The 12,028-nt window shown below is 42.2% G+C and overlaps 1 protein-coding gene and 1 long non-coding RNA gene across 5 annotated transcripts in view; one reads left to right on the top strand and one right to left on the bottom strand.

Annotated features, from left to right (window-relative positions):
* The window catches only part of LOC143264619 (uncharacterized), a 392,045-nt gene that overhangs the window by 159,127 nt on the left and 220,890 nt on the right, over positions 1-12,028 (top strand). The window lies entirely within an intron of this gene.
* LOC105664359 (uncharacterized) overlaps positions 2,466-12,028 on the bottom strand; it is a 38,181-nt gene continuing 28,618 nt past the window's right edge. Inside the window, exons 2-4 of the long non-coding RNA XR_013040651.1 lie at positions 4,139-6,062; positions 3,952-4,069; positions 2,466-3,875 (exon numbers count right to left, since the gene is read on the bottom strand). This is a non-coding gene — a long non-coding RNA (uncharacterized LOC105664359). The remainder of the gene's footprint in view (positions 3,876-3,951; positions 4,070-4,138; positions 6,063-12,028) is intronic.

The following is a 12,028-nucleotide window of genomic DNA, read 5'->3' as shown; positions in this document are numbered from 1 at the left end:
GTCCGAATCCTTCCTCCAGGCTATCGTAAACCACTTAACTTCCCGTTAACTTTTCCACCCTCAACGAAAAAAAAGCGACGAGAACTTGGTACACACCCGATCACGAGCAAAAACCGAACTGACGAAAAAAAAAATGTGACTAGAGTCGCTCCCGTTGGAGAAAAGAAAGTGAAATTCCATCCCTGCCATTATTCGGACACCCCTTTCTCGACTTTCGAATTTTTAACATTTTTTATTGCGGCCAGCTTTCACCAACCCTTTCCCAATTGCAGGCCGCCTCGGGAGTCCCGCATTCAACCCTTTTTTTACGAGTGCCTTAAAAGAGAAAGTTTCTACGAAACCTTCTGACAAAGAGGAATGAAGGGGGTGTGATCCTTCGTACCAGATGACTTACACCTTGTTTGTCTCGGTCGAGGTTTATTGGTAAACTTCGAAATCGTAAACGATTTTATTCCGCGTGTTTGCTATAGACGTCAGCTTTCTGACGAAGTCTTTACCTGAACTTGGATGCTTCGACAATTATTTTTTATTTGAATCGTAATGTTAGATATCATTGATCTATGGTTGCTGTGCCAGAAACGAGTAATTAATATAGCAGAGATTTAAGTTGCCTTTGATTGGGACAAAGAGAAAAATTCTTGAAGTTGGCGGTATTTGGATTAGAGAGGTTTTTGACATTGTCGTAATTTTTGGAAGTGATTTGATAGCTGAAGTAAAGGGTGCAATGTGAGATACAACGTATGGCGATGATAATAACGTAACGATATAATGGGAGGTGGTAACGCATGTGGTGACACCACGCGTGGAGATAGAATGCTTTGTAATGTCACATGGCGATACGGCACGAGGCTATATAATATATGTGGTGGTTGAAAGCATGACTATACAGCGTGTAGTATTATAACGCTAGGTGATCTAATGTGTGATGACCATACACTTAACTGTACAATGCGTGGCGCCGTAACGTGTGGAATTAGAACATTTACGTACAGAACGCGTGGAAATTAAATGCTTAGTTATACAACGCGTAGACATCAATCGCTTAGCTATACAATGCGTGATAATTAAACACTGAAGTACACAACGCGTGGTAATTAATCACTGAACTACACAACGCGTGGTAATTAAACACTGAGCTATACAGCGCGTACTAACGTGACATATGGTGATCTTAACACGAGACAGTCTAATGCATGGTAATGTAACACGTGACGATACAGTCCGTAGCGATATAAAGGCTTGTCCGTCTAATACGTGATCTAACACCTGACGATACAACTCTTAATAACGCGTGACTATATAAGAAGTATTCGCACAACATGTAATTAAACAGTATCGGCTAACAAAGTAAAATGTTCAGTATCAATCAATAGATTCTTAGGGGCTCTGAACTTCAATTGTAGTTTTTTATTTTTTCGTCGATATTGAAACTTCTTACGTATTGGGTGTTTGAAAATAATTATATATTTTATAAATAGATTTTGGTTACAAATAATACAATTAATCTTATCATACAAAATGATTTTGATATAAAATAGAAAAAGTGATGTATGATTTTCTACGTAGATGTATCACTTACTTCAGTAGAAAGCAATTTACAATATAAATTATAAGTAATGTTGTGTACATAAAAGACTATCGAGTCAGAAAGAGGAGAATATCTTACAAACTAAATTTAACGAAAATAAAATTATTAACTAAAACAATTTTCCATGAATGTGAATTCACACTCTAAGCGTTGCACTATCACGTTTGGTCAATCGAGGATTAAATATTTTTCAAATATACAATATTTTCTACATTATTTATTCGATACATCATATTTATTTATTGGTGACCTCAATTTATTTCGAACAAGTACCTTACAATACAAACTATTTATAAAATGAAGTATGCAAGAGTATGTTAAAAGTCTTTTCTTTTACATCATTCAAGTTGTACAAATACTACAGAATATAGTTAAACGAAGCTGATAGCTAAAAATACTTGGGTGACAAAAGTTTAAAAATTTTTCCGTCTGTCGCATAAATTTCCACAGAAAGCACCAAGCTTATCAGTAGCTATTTTTCTCCATCTTCCTTTAAAGCACTAACATTAGATAAGATTCGTTAAAAGTAAAGAAATAATCTTTACTATCACGTGAATGTGTGGCCATAAAAAAATTATAAAGATTGAAAAGGTATTGATTACATCTAACCCTTCGTTCTTCTAAAACTCTTGTAAAGTTTGCACATGACGTATAAAAATAACAGAAATTCTAATATTCGCTTAACATCGTTAACTTCAAGAAGTAGAAAATGTTGCCGAGGTAAAGTGTTATCTTTGCATTATGAAAACCATATTCCGATATCTGATACGTCTATTTTGAATAAATTGCATCGCTATTCTAAATGAAGGTATGTAGAAGATAAATAAATCGCGAAGGATTTGATTATGGGTCGATATTGACATTTAACAGCCTGCAGTACGTTATCATCGTTTATTTATGTGTCTTGTTTTCTCCTTTCTGTTACACATGCTTGAGGAACATCCAGGAAGCAAAGTCTGATCGTTTCTTGATCGCTCTAACATTAAAAAAAACTAACATTAGACTCGTTCGAAGCCGTAAAAACACTGATCAACGTCGTTCGATGTAAACTTTCCAGTTTTTGATAGCGTCTATCGATCGATTACACGGTTAATAAGTTATTTATTTTAGAATCATCGGGACAAAAACTATTATATTTCATTATCCTCGTGCTCGGTTGCAATTGCGTTTATTTCGTCGAAAAAAGCCAGAACGATTTCCCACGCCGATGTACGATTAAGATTCGAAATATCCTCCTTCGGTATTTCTACAGCGTTGTTTAATGGCTTCGATACAGACGCCGCCTATAATTATTATCTGCGATCTAATTTACAACGTCGACAGTAAGAATGTTTACAACTTGATACAGTTTAATTCCCGGACGATCTTCGGTTGTCGTAAAAAGATCCTAATTCGCCTTCTCGAATTCTACGACCTAATTACTCGAGAACGTGCAAACGAGATTAAAATTGCACGGCGTCCGGTAATTATCCACTCGATAATTTCTCGAAGTTACTGCCGGGCATAAATTAGACTGCACAACATTCACAAGAATCGAACGCTCGAGAGATTCGTTCCGGTTTCACGAATTCGCACGAATTTGCCAAATTCTCCGCTTACGAGGGAGAAAATAAACGTCCGACGAATCGTTCGGAATTCCGTAAATTACTGGAATTTCTATGATCCTCGGAAAATTTCAATGAGAGGCACGTTTAAGTAATTTTAACGCGTCGCGTACAATTCCATTAAAAGCACGATCAACGAGTACAAATTCCAGAGGACGATAAAAAGCAACGCTCCAGGCTATCACCTTTCCCGACAAGGATGGCCAACGTGAACAGGTAATAAAGCTAGCTATCGGGGCGTAATCCGCTTAAAGCTAAATTTACGATTATCGTTGAATATCAGCAGAGAAGCCTGCAGGGGTCCAGCGAAGACGTCGTCCAGCGTAGATCGGTGTAGCCTCCTGTTACGTATACTGAAGGTATACCGGACAGAAATACACTCAGGATACATTCAGTATACGTACAGGGGGTTTCACATTCCTCGTCGATGTTCCGTTTATCGCCGTCAAGGACGCGGGACGATAAGAACGTGGCTCGTTCGACGCGCACACCATGATAGTCCCATATTTTAGAAGATCGGAGCGTCTGTCGACGAGTCGGGTCGTTTCGCGACGATAGCAGGTAAGAGCTCTTTCCAGCCAGCGATAATGATGGCGTCGTGCGTGTCTTTTTGGACGGTAAGCTGACATTTTCCGATATTCCGCGAACAAGCGGCGTCGATCGGGGACCTGAAAGCACGACAGCTGATGGAGTGTCAGGTTCGAAGTATTCTAATTCGAAGAAAAAGTATGGATGTTCGGTAGTTAAAATCCCGAGTACCTGGACACCCGACGTGCCGCCACGTCTATCCGGTTGCCTGCCGCAGGGAATCCGTTCCCCTCTGCGTTCACGTGTCCGCTCGGTCGATATTCGTCCACCGAATCCTCGCACGGCGTTCCTGCACATAACATCTTGGTTCGAGTTAAAATATCCACCGACAGAACACTCGTCGAATCCGTATACGAACCTGTGTCCCTCTTCTCCGAAGGCTCGTTCCACCCCTTCTTTACTCGGCTGTCGCGGATTTTCGAAACAGCCGTCCGATCGATCCGCTGTTCCAGGGGACGGTGGCGGTAGTCCACTCGAAATCCGGTAACGAAAACGCACGATGTCATTCACAAAGTGGCGAAGAGAGGATCTCGAAGGATGACAGCTCGGCTCGGTCTACGTGCGACGAGTGACGTTCACGGTGCGGACGAGGCGCGAGGGACACTCGTGGCCACGAGCCAGCGTGCCGAAGAGAGACGGCCACTGGCAACGGGGAAAGGAGGAAATCGAGTCGGCGAAGAATGCAGAAAGAAGGAACAGAGGCGTCTGTCTGGTCGGCGTCGATGGAAGTCGAGAAGGCCCTGGCGTGGAAAAACAGAAATGGCGCGGGGTTAGACGCGAGGAAAAGAATGCTCCTCTCTCGGAAGGATGCGTACGCGGATCCTTCGAAGGACGAGCGCGAAGTGCAGGCGGCTCGAAAAACCGGTCAGTTTGGAGACAACCGTGGCGCGTCTGACGGACGACTGTCGGGGCGTCTGGCGGCGTCGCGACGCTCCGAGGGCAGCGCGTCACTCGCGCCGCGATAACGAAAGTTCTTCTCCCTTGCAGACTCCTGAGCTTGTTCCCTCTCTCTCGCTCCCCTTCTTCGGCTGCCCCCCTCCCTCTGTGTACGTGTCCCTCTTTCCACGTTCGAAAGGTTCGTTGTTCCTCGAAGAAACGCAGCAAAGACCGCAGAAAAGAGGGATCTTCCGGTGACGTTGGCCGACAACGTCCAGAGAGAGAGAAGAGTCTGGTCGAGCTAGCGACGCCGACGCCGACGCCGACGCCATGCGACGTCGCTTCGTGCCCGGCTGCGCCTAGGGACGCTGCTTCCTAGCTTGTGTGGGTTTTCACCACCGCGCACACGGATGCGAGTACTCTTCGGTACACCAAGGGGGTATATAAAGTCGGGGTGGTTATAGGGGCGACTGGGAGGGGCGGCTCCTGATAACGCGCAGGGTCGAGCAACCCCTCTCTTTTCCGTCCCTTCTTTGTGTCCTTATCGCTCTCCCTCGCGTTTCGTCTCCTCCCACCTCTTTGTCTTTCCGGCTGCGTCCTCGTCGCTCTCGCGGGGGACCGGTGCGTTTCGGTTATCCTATTCCACCTGTTTTGCCTCCTTCTCCCACCTCCGCTTCCCTCTTCGTTCCCTCAGGGTCGACCAACCCCTCTCTCCGTGCATCTTCCTCCCACATCGCCGTTCGCTCATCCTTGTCCTTCCCGGACATTCGATGCACAGCCTCGTCCAGCTCGAACGGAATCGAACAACGCACCTATCCTTTGCTCGTCTCTCGCTTGACCCGGCAGGGTCAACCAACCCCTCTCCATTGTTCGTCCTCGTTCGTTCCCGTTTTCTCTCGCGCCATCAGCCGCGTATCCCGACCATCCTCTCCTTCTTCCTCTCGACGGCCGGTTCGCGGTAGTTTCGCCCTTCCTACGCGACGAGTGTGTGGACGTCGATTTGATTTCGCCGTCGCGCGTTTGTGTGCGATATCGTGTCCGTACGGGGCATCCCCTCCACTGTTCGCGAGCGTCGTATAGACCGAGAGCTTTCGCGCTACCCCTGGGCAGAGCGTGGCGTAGCCTGGCGCCACCAGCCGGCTGCCATCTCGAAACACCTCGCGCTCCCGGTGTCTCCGCGTTTTACGATGTTTCGTCTCGCGAAAAACATCGCGTCGTCCAGTCTTCCTCGCGAAGTCTTCCTTCGCCGTCCCAGTTCTGCCCGTTCGAACGGGTCGTTGCTACGATGACACCTTCTCGACCCCGTTCGTTTGTCTGCCAGAGAGATCCCGAAGAACAGAGGGCTTCCCCGAGTGACACTTCCGCTCACAGCTCGTTCTTGTTTTCTTTCTTTTAGCTCGTCCCATCTGTGAACATTCGAGAAACGTTATTAGATCACCGGTTTTCAGCAAGGTCCGAATAACTTTTAGTTAATTACTATTATTTTCAATCGGTATTGTTAGCGTACTGCAGTGTACCAAAAAAATACGAGACGTTCATTCGTGTTTTTGAAGAGGCACTAGCCCGCTCGAGCCCGGATAACGTTACAATTTATCGGTTTCTCGAGGAATTTAGATGAAAAAGGGATTTGGCGGCGCTGAGAGCGCGCTGACAAACGACGGGTCGTTACATCTGAGATAAAATTCCACGAGATTAGAATGCCTGTTAGGTTACAGCGTATCTGGGACGTCTGCCCGTAAATATATGCCAGGAAAGTGTCTCCCCGCTAATTAAATGCTCGAATCGTCGCATTATCTTCCACCAAATACCCACGGCGTTCATTTCCTACCTCGGATAGTCTTATCCAGTTCGTTCCATAACTTAGGAACATCTTAATTCCACGTTTTACACCAACTTTTTCCTAATTCGCGTCGCTGCCATTTGATTTTCCCCCAGAACGACACGGAGACGTTCAGTCGTTTCCCCTTATCTCGCTCGTTAGTCCCGTGGTGAATTTGCCGGAGTTGGATTATTGAACTTCATCCCAGGATAGCTTGTTAGCTGCTGCCATCTGTGGCGCGCGCACCACACCATCCGTTCGCTTTCTGACGATCGTTTCGCGAGTATATAGCGTTTGGATATCCCTTGCCTTCGAACAAGAGAGAATATTGTTGCCGAACTTTGCCTCAGAATTGAAATCCTGATCCAACGAATTCGACGGCTGACGATTTAAAGCGATTTCCTTCCAAACTGTGCTTCCACGAAAGAGACACGGTTCGCAAACGGTAATCTCGCTAAAGAAACCGTCTTTAAATCGGTTATAAATATCCTGCGACCGTTGGAATGCTTTACGAGGGGTTAATAAAAAATACTCTGTCAAAGGATAATTATTCGCAGGTACCCTTATACCTGACTTCAAAGACACGGAACTGCGTACACCCCGAGCAGATACGATTCAAAAAAGCATCCTTTCGGTGGACGACGGTCAGGTAGTTGGAGGAAGTGCGTCGTTTGCGAGTTTATTTTGTCAAACAACCCTGAAATCTGTTGGGTACTTTTTTATTGCATGTTTCCTTATCTATTTTGGGACTGTAAGTCTTTTAATGGGTATCGAGAGGGTGGGCATTTACTTGTGGTAGGTTAGCTCGCGAGATGAGCTCTAGCAATTCACTTTTTTTAACTGACTGCTGCACCCAGTGATTTTGTAGCCAATATACGTGTAAATCGAGGAATACCTTTTTCCCTTTAACCATTTACAGCGGAATTTTTCTTTGATTTCCTGTTGGAGATCATTTTGTAGCTCGTAAACTATTTGTTTCAAGAAGTCGAAAGTGTAGGGAAAGATCGTTAACGATCTTTACGTCGGTAGCACGATAATCTTTGGAACACGTGAGCTAAAATGTGATAGTTAATAACCCTTCCGACGGCTAATGTAAATAGGTTGTACGCGAGTCTTAACCTTCGCGATACAAGTTGCGATTATGGTAGCAGCCATTATAGTTAAAATAGTCGCTTACTAGAAGCGAAACGGCAGAAACTGTGAAGGTGGCTATGAAAGCTTCAAAAGTCTACCATTATTCGCCGTTTTCACGTTATTATTAGCCGAGTAACGAACCTTTTTACGGTCGTACCTGGCGCATCATCGACACCAGGGTCAAGTGTAATTAGTCATCCGGAGCCGAAGCACGACCACCGGGACCTCCGTCTCGCTGCGTCGGGGCTGTTGAATAAAAATCCACGATCCCGACGGATAATTTATTCGACTTTTACGAGGCATCGGCATCGAGATCCACGCGAGAGGAGAGGCACGAGGCTGAAGCCACGCGGCGAGAAAACTGCCTCGATTCCCGCGAGATCTCGACGACCTAGGGCCAACTGGGATTCCCTCGGGACTCTCCGCGTAGTCACGAGCGACGCTAAAATCGGTGGCAATAACTTGCCACGCATCGCTCGGTAAACCGTCGTAAAACTCGCCGAGGGAAAGAAAAGCGGGGCTGCGCCGTGAAAGAGGAGAGGAGAAAAAAAAAGGGGAGTGAAACGACCGGCCACAGCATGGTAAACGCCGCGTCCACGTAATGGCCGATGGCCCGTACTGCTGGATACGCGCGAATAGCTTTCGGTAATTATAATAATGATCCCGAGTATGGAGGAACGGTGCTCGGAAGATGGCGGTTAGGTTACAAAGCATACACGTTTGCTTATTATCTCTGGCTAGCGATGGACTCGATCGACCCTCCATCGGCTACTGTCGACCACTTTGCCGTAGGTACTGGGTGGCCCATAATTCACGAGCTAGTTTTAAATTTACATAATTTTCTTGTTAAATACCTTCGATCTCGTTTTACTTTTGTTATTAACTGCGGGACGTATAAATTACGTTTATGATATGATCTGAATCCCTATATTATGATCCTCTCATTGAGTATCCGCCCCTTAGATCTCGAGAACATAGTATTTCTCTATTCATAGATCTCGAAACTCCTATATTTCTTTGTTCATAAATCTCGAGAATCCTGTAACTCTATATTCATAAATCTCAAGGACCTCACATCCTAGTTTTCTACAACCCTGTATTTCTATATCCCGAGATCTCGAAATCTCTCTATCTGTACATTCCTTAATCTGAGGAACCCTGTGTTTTTGTATCCCTATATTGCCGCACTCCACTATGCTTTTATCTCGAATTGCTAAAACTTGAAGATGGTATTTTTGTCCCCGATACGACTCTAGCTAATTAAATAATTAAGAGAATTTCTTACACTATAGACGATATTTATATGCAAATTTAAACGTTATTCGTAAGCTCAGCGTCGTGTACAAGGATTCTGTATGTAGATACGCAGATTGTTCGGTGCATAAAATTTACTTTTGTGGCACCAATTAAAGAATCTCGGAATTATATACGAGTGCAGTGGTGGCATAATATAATCGAACTGTGTTCATTTGGACCGGTCATTTTGCAATTATAAAAATGTTTATCTGTCTGATTACTTTCGTTAATTTTAAGTATGGAGAGGGCAGGTCGGCATTGGACGGTCCCCGTAGTCTAATTAGGGATGTAAACGAGGAATCGATAATTATATTCGGTAAAATAAGTGAAAAACGTAGCGTGCTTTACACAAGGAAAAAATGTGTAAAATTTAAGAAGACGAATAATCTGTCAAAAATTAATAAAATAACAGAGATACAGAGTGTTTCAAAGTTCAGGCAAATTTCAAAATCCCTATGTGGGTTCAAGAACACAGGACATTTATCAGCGATGTATTATACATGGGAAATGGAAAAAGGAATTTTAATCTAAAACTATTAATGTTTAATCGACCGTTATCACGTCTTCATCCTATTTGAATTAATTGTTCCACCACTAGCAGTACTTTGAAAATTAATAACCTCTCCGCGCAATGAACGATAGTTTCGAATATAGTCGCATAAATAATTTTCAAATAGAAACAGAACATAAACTGGAAAGTTATAAATTGAACAGAATGTGCGGTCATCAAAGTGTTAATATTTAATTCGATTAAATTTACCGAAACCGGCGTAGAAAACTCATTCTCCAAATAGTTTCAAGTACGAAGGCAATTTTAATACGAAAGAAAAAAGAGAGTGGCAATTGATCGCGCCGATTATTTTCTTATGGGTGCGTTCTATTTCGGTAGGTATTTCAATTAATCGCGCCAACGTAATACGCGCGTGCATCTCGCTCGCTCGGTCGCGCGCGCGCGCGCGTAACGTTGGCAAATTTATTTGCGCGATACCCGCGGGATTGCGAACGCTCTCAGAAAATCTCTGTACCGCCAATAAAACGAAGGAAACTGGTTTTACTATGAGTCATCGCCTGAATTACGGTGCATCCGGGTGACTGAGAATTTTTATGATATTGCATTTCTCGTGCCAACTCTTTGCGTAAATTAGTTTCTAACGAGCCATTCTAGTGATAAGTGTTTTAAGTGAACATAAGGAATAGACTATACTGTTTAAGACAATCGTGAACGCGCAGCGATACCAGTACTTGCTTTTTTCAAATCTCTTCGTCGTCCATTTTACTTTCATTGTACAACCTTCGAGTATTTTTTTATGGTTTTTGTAATCTAGTTAAAGTCAATCTTATGGAGTTGGAAACGTACTCGAGGAATGTGGTTTAACGAATTGGAAATTTATTTTCTCGTGTAACGCGAATTGTTTTGCATTTCACTACAATTTATTTAATCGACTGTGTTATGCAGTACTTATTATTGCTGATTTCATGAGACAGTATAGAAATTTGGGAAATAATTTTAATTTCGTTAAATCCTTTCGCGTAAATATCCGAATAAATCATTACAGTTCAAAGACTGTTACATAAGTTAACCAGGGTCATCATTAATGTAAGTTTGTTATTCGAACATTAATTTAAACTGAGTTTTATTATAGAGAGAGTGGTTTGAAGGATTTAAAACATTCTCAAACGTTTTAAATTACCGATACGTTATGGTGATAGATGAAAATAACGGTTTTCGAGTCAGAAATAATTATATAGTAAGCTCAGAAAATTGTCGTGAATGTTCTTTCAGTTATATGTAATCATTCCGGGTTAATAATTTATATAGACACTTCTATTTGTTTTTAATTGACAGAAATAATGAACAAATCTTTAAGTAACATATATAGTTTATCTACTTTTCAATAAAAGGCTATGAAGCATTCAGATAAAATGTATTTTATCATCTCATTATTTTGTAAACAACACAAACAGGTTAAGTTAATATTGTTACTGTTTGTCTAAAAATTACAAATGTTTAAAATGATTACCATTATCATGAATGCATTACTCCTATCAGTAATTTTTATGCCTGAAATTAACATTCATAGAGGTACTTAAGATTTATCAGAAATAAATATTAGTTTCATAGGAGCACACTTGTAATTAGTGTACTTAATTTTTTCAATCTCATAAGATTTCATTAACAATTTTAATTCGAATGATTGCACCTAGCAGTTTCTATCATTATTCAATTACATATAATCACATTTTTATTTCCGAAGTAGAATTTATGGCAACATTTTACTTCGTTCAATTTATAAGTTTATAAATTTAGTTCGTTTTGCTTATAAAGTTTTTAATTTCCGTTGCAATAAAAGTACGATAACGGAGCTCGTAATAATTATTTTTCCCGCAAGAAAATATAAAACGACACAAGGAACCATCAGTTATCTCTTTATTAACCAAAGCGAATAACTGTTCTTCGTTTTCGTGGCAATAAAACGACGATAACACCGATCGTAATAATTATTTTCCAGCAGAAAAATATGAAATGATACAAGGAATCACAGGCGGCTATAAATCATCGTTTTATTGCGTAAAGATGATCGTAAATCAACCGAAGAAATTAATTATCTTCGTGTATTTACCAAATTTTTGTACATAACATTATCGGCGAGAGATTACCTAGAACCATTAAATTTATCGTTTATTGTTACTGCAGCGAGTCTGTTGAAAACATTAAAATTAATTTAAAGTTCAATGGCCGCGAGCTTCGATATTACACGGCACGAAAATCTTCGTCGCCAACAGTCGGTTTCCGTCGGAATCGATACAGACACCCTCACGCAGTACCATCGTGTTCCCGAAAACTCTAAAACCCTCGGGTTCTATGCTCCACGATTCCGTCGATTAACTTTCCAGAGCTATTCAATTAGACAAACCTAGCGGCTAGAACTGATCGAGTATTCGACCGATCGATTCTCAATCGAGGATCGACATGTCTTTCGCCGCTTTAGAATCTCATTACACGGTTTTCGCTTTCATTTGAATCGACAACAAGTGATGTAGTTAAATATTCATAACGAAATGGTAGAAACTTTGAGCAATCAATTCTCGATGAAGGATCCTTCTCTTCGAATAAATAGCAGA

Source organism: Megachile rotundata, chromosome 1 (assembly GCF_050947335.1).
Source record: "Megachile rotundata isolate GNS110a chromosome 1, iyMegRotu1, whole genome shotgun sequence".
In the NCBI taxonomy this organism is placed as follows: Eukaryota; Metazoa; Arthropoda; class Insecta; order Hymenoptera; family Megachilidae; genus Megachile; species Megachile rotundata.
This window is presented reverse-complemented; position numbering and strand designations above follow the sequence as displayed.